Here is a 5,548-nt window from a genome sequence, read left to right on the forward strand (position 1 = left end):
CTAGCAAACAAAACAGTGAAAATGCTTAAAGACATCACATCAACAATAACAGAGTAACAGAAGAATTCAATCAAATTTTTATGAGTACTTTTCTGGTGTAAAGATAGTCCTGTGTTAAACGAGCGAATTAATTTTTTTTGTTAGTGTCGGTTTGTTTATTCAGCCATGACAAAAAAAAAGAAAACAATAATAAATAAATTTAATTTACCTAATCACTTTTGATAGTAGGTTAACTTTTAAAGAGTGCTACACTCTCTACTTTACCTCGAGTGCACTAACTTTCGCACTATAACTATAAGCTTTAATTTACTAAATACTTTCTTGATAAAGTATAAGAAAAGAGTATACATTAGGATAATATTTGGAGACTGACTGAGTAATATAATTTCGTGTAAAATTTCACTTATTAGATAGTTTTTGTAAGGATTTTATACTTGATCTTCTTTCTTCTCTTTTAATCAATAATGAAATTAGCGAATGGCATATCCGATATTAGCTATTTCTTTTTTAAATTAATGGTGAAAAACTACCAATTAATACATAACAGGATTATGTGGATAAATTTTTTTCCCTTTACATGTCTTGTATTTATTCTATTTAGAAATTTTAACATAAGATGTTAGACTTAACCACCATGATAATTAGAAATACAAAATGCTTTAAGAGTACAAGAAATGAGCCACATTTTATTTGCATACATTTAACGTGTTTTAGATATTTTTTCAATAGGGTAATAAATTATTAAGATTTTCAATATATATTTCGTAGTAGAATAATCAAATTTTTCATGAGAACAAAATATTCAGTTATCATTGTATATATCCTTTACTCTTATTGTATTTACATTATATTATTCTTTTGCTCTAACTATATATATGTGGAGTGATCTGCTATTTTGATTCCCAAAAAAATTAATTTTTAATAAAATAATTGTTCATACCCTGACCCAATAAATAGGACCCAGGATCCAAGCAAAGAAGCCCAACCCAAAGGGGTTGGCCCTCCCCCAGTACCGGCCTTCATCCCCAGAAGTCGGTACTGAACACGACCTACTCCAAAGAAGTCGGATACGAGGGTTAGCTGGCAGATAACACTCATTCGAATGAGTAACCGCCCCTAGAAACTCTCTAACCGCTTCATAGAGCCATATCTTAACCTCCCTAAGATATGGGAACGGTTATCCACCTAATAAGGTGGCACTACTTCAGCGGTGGTTATTGGTTCACCACTATAAATACCCTGACATCCCTCAGGTATCACTAAGTCCCAATACTTTCTCAGCTTGCTCACACTCTTGCTAACTTAGGCATTGGAGTGTCATTGCAGGTACCACCCCCCATTCTCTCTCACGAACAAGTCGGACGGAGGAACACCGAGTACCAGGTCCACTCGAAAGCCACCTCCTTCATACGTTTGGGCCAACCAATGTCATCCGGCCCATTAATCTCCGGTTACCCACCGTAACATTGGCGCCGTTGCCGGGGACCCGAGAGATTGACCAGTGATGGCGGAAAGATCCCCTGAAGAAGGTCATGTGGAGACAGATTCTGATCAAGAGAATTTGAACACCGGAAACAATAAAGCAGATCAGAACCTCCACCAGGAAACTAATGATCAAAATAAGGAAGGTACTTCCGGAATCAAAAATCCGAAGGCAAACTCCTCGGAGGGGCGCGAGTCAGAAAAAGAAGGACCCCCTCTCGCTAGTGAGCTTATGGGGCTAATTCATAGCCGCCTCGAGCAGCTAGAGCAGGAGCGGGAACGACAGAGGGAAGCTGAAAAGAACCTAAAAGAGGAGATGGAGCGACGAAAAGAGTTAGAAAGAAAACTCTTAAAGTTAGAATCCTCCCTCAAGGGTCGGAATTCCCAAGGCGATAGAGAAGATTCTCCCTTAGGGGAGAAAGATCCGTTTAGCGAGGACATAATGAGGGCGAAAGTTCCGAGAAACTTTAGAAGCCCCGATATGGACCTCTACGATGGAACCACCGATCCAAAGCATCATCTGAGCAACTTTAAAAGTCGGATGTATCTAACCGACGCTTCAGACGCTACGCGATGCAAAGCTTTCCCGACAACCTTGTCCAAAGCAGCGATGAAGTGGTTCGACAGTCTCCCTCCGAGGTCAATTACCAATTTTGAAGACCTCTCAAGAAAATTCTTGATGAGGTTCTCCATCCAGAAGGACAAAGTAAAACATGCACCAAGCCTCCTGGGAATAAAACAGGAGGTCGGGGAGTCCTTACGGGCCTATATGGAAAGATTCAACAAAGCATGTTTGGAGATTCAAGACCTGCCCACCGAAGCGGTCATCATGGGGCTAGTCAATGGTCTTAGAGAAGGTCCCTTCTCGCAGTCCATATCAAAAAGACACCCCGCCTCTTTAAATGATGTACAGGAAAGAGCTGAAAAGTACATCAATATGGAAGAAAACGCTAGGCTAAGAGACCCGAGTTTGCGAATCGGGCCCCCTCCCTCAACGAAAGAAAGGGAGAGGGAAGCGAAGAAGAAGGAAGAGCTCGGCCTTGATAGGCCAAGAAAATATCACTCTTATACTCCATTGAAAATTCCTGTAGTGGACGTATACAGAGAAATTTGCAATACTGAAAGGCTGCCTCCCCCCAGACCCATCAAGAATAAAAAAGGGGGGAGCCGCAGTGATTACTGCGAGTACCATAAGATATATGGACACTCCACAAACGACTGTTACGACCTTAAAAATGTGATAGAAAAGCTATCCAGAGAAGGTCGGCTTGACAGATATCTCATAGAAAGGTCGGACGGTCATGGAAAAAGAAAACGAGAAGATGCGGATAGAAGAGATCCACCACCACAAACTCCGGAGAGACATATCCATATGATCTCAGGAGGATTTGCGGGAGGGGGACTCACAAAATCCTCCCGAAAAAGACATCTCAAGAGAGTCTACCAGGTCGAAGAGGGGTCCCCCGATCTTCCGACCATTTCATTCACAAAGGAAGACGGGCGAGGAGTAATCCCTGGGCACGATGACCCAGTGGTAATTACTATGATCCTGGCAAATGCCCATCTACACAGAACCCTAGTAGACCAAGGAAGCTCGGCAGACATCCTCTTTAAGCCCGCTTTCGACAAGCTAGGTTTAGATGAGAAAGAGTTAAGAGCCTACCCCGACACCTTATACGGATTAGGTGACACGCCGATAAAGCCACTAGGATTTGTACCCCTCCACACCACCTTTGGAAAGGGGGAAAAATCAAAGACTCTGAGTATAGACTTCATAGTCATCGACGTGGGGTCGGCTTATAATGCTTTAATCGGCAGGGCTACCCTTAATCGACTCGGAGCGGTGGTATCGACGCCCCACCTCTGCATGAAGTTCCCAACCTCGTCAGGAATAGCAACGGTGAGGGGAGATCAGAAGCTGGCAAGGAAGTGCTACAATGAAAGCCTAAACCTGAGAGGAAAAGGCAGAGAAGTCCACACAATAGAACTCGGGGGAGCAAGGGTTAAAGAAGAGCTACGACCACAGCCCGGGGGAAAAACTGAGGAAATTCAGGTCGGCGAAGAGGAAGGAAAAAACACTCACATAGGAGCCAACCTAGGGGAAACCCTAAGACAAGGGTTGACTAGGCTCCTAAGAGATAACTCCGATCTCTTCGCCTGGAAGGCCTCCGACATGCCTGGGATAGATCCCGAGCTCATGTCTCACAAGCTCTCGGTCTACTCAGGGTCTCGACCTGTACAACAAAGAAAACGCAAGCTCGGCCTAGAGCGAGCCCTAGTAGTAGAAGAACAAGTGCAGGCGCTCCTAGAAGCCGGCTTCATCAGAGAAGTCAAATACCCAACATGGCTAGCCAATGTAGTGCTAGTAAAAAAACAAAATGGTAAATGGAGAATGTGCGTCGACTACACCGACTTAAATAAGGCATGTCCCAAGGACCCCTATCCACTACCAAGCATTGACGCCCTAGTGGACTCTAGCTCGGGGTATCAATACCTGTCATTCATGGACGCCTACTCAGGGTATAACCGAATCCCGATGTACGAACCAGACCAGGAAAAAACATCATTCATCACGCCCAGAGCCAACTATTGCTACGTGGTCATGCCATTTGGATTGAAAAATGCAGGGGCCACATATCAGAGGCTGATGAATAAGGTGTTTGCCCCCCACTTAGGGAGCTTAATGGAAGCCTATGTCGACGATATGCTGGTAAAAACCAAGGAAGAAGTGGACCTCCTATCCGACCTCTCACAAGTCTTTGATACCATAAGGTCGCACGGGATGAAACTAAACCCTGCAAAGTGCGCCTTCACAGTGGAGGCAGGAAAATTTCTAGGATTCATGCTAACACAAAGAGGGATCGAAGCCAATCCCGACAAGTGTAGAGCTATCCTAGAGATGAAAAGCCCGACTTGTTTGAGAGAAGTCCAACAGCTGAATGGCCGACTAGCAGCTCTCTCCAGATTTTTGGCAGGATCAGCATTAAGATCCCTTCCACTATTCTCCCTACTAAAAAAGGGGCACCAGTTTGAGTGGACCCCCGAATGCGAGGAGGCGTTCCAGGAGTTCAAAAAGTTTTTGAGCCAGCCTCCTATCTTGACCCGACCTATAGCCGGAAAAGACCTCATCCTATACCTCTCCGTGGCAGACAGGGTTGTCTCAGCAGCCTTGATAAGAGAAGAGGAGGTCAGGCAACACCCAATCTACTTCATCAGTAAAGTTCTACAGGGCCCTGAGCTAAGGTACCACAAATTAGAAAAGTTTACCTACTCCTTAGTAATAGCCTCTCGGAGGCTACGGCCTTACTTTCAGGCTCACACAATAAGAGTCCGCACGAACCAACCCATGAAGCAGATCCTCCAAAAAACGGATATTGCAGGAAGAATGGTACAATGGGCAATAGAGCTCTCCGAGTTCGACTTAAAGTATGAAACTCGGACAGCGATTAAAGCCCAGTGCCTCGCCGACTTCGTTGCTGAATATGCAGGGGATCAAGAGGACAAACCGACTACCTGGGAACTCTACGTGGATGGATCCTCCAATAAAACAGGAAGCGGCGCAGGCATAATATTGGTAGATGAAAGGGGAACCCAGATAGAAGTTTCCCTCAAGTTCGAATTCCCAGCTTCAAATAATCAGGCAGAATACGAAGCCTTGATCGCAGGATTGAAGCTGGCTGAAGAAGTTGGTGCTACGAAAGTGATGGTATACAGCGACTCCCAGGTGGTGACCTCTCAAATAAGTGGGGAGTACCAGGCAAAAGACCCAACTATGAAAAGGTACTTGGAGAAAGCCTCGGAGCTCTTGGGGCGCTTTGCAGAAACCGAGGTGAAGCACATAACTCGGGATCTAAACAGCAGAGCAGACGCCCTATCCAAGCTAGCAAGTACCAAGCCAGGAGGAAATAACAGGAGCTTGATTCAAGAGACCCTCCAGGAACCCTCAGTGGTAAAAACGGAAGACACACTAGAAGTCTTTGAAGTGGTCGGATTAAACCTCGGATGGATGAACCCCTTAGTCGAATACCTAAAATTCGACATCCTCCCTAAGGAGGAAAAAGAAGCC

Source organism: Arachis hypogaea, chromosome 18, assembly GCF_003086295.3.
Source record: "Arachis hypogaea cultivar Tifrunner chromosome 18, arahy.Tifrunner.gnm2.J5K5, whole genome shotgun sequence".
Classification (NCBI taxonomy): domain Eukaryota; kingdom Viridiplantae; phylum Streptophyta; class Magnoliopsida; order Fabales; family Fabaceae; genus Arachis; species Arachis hypogaea.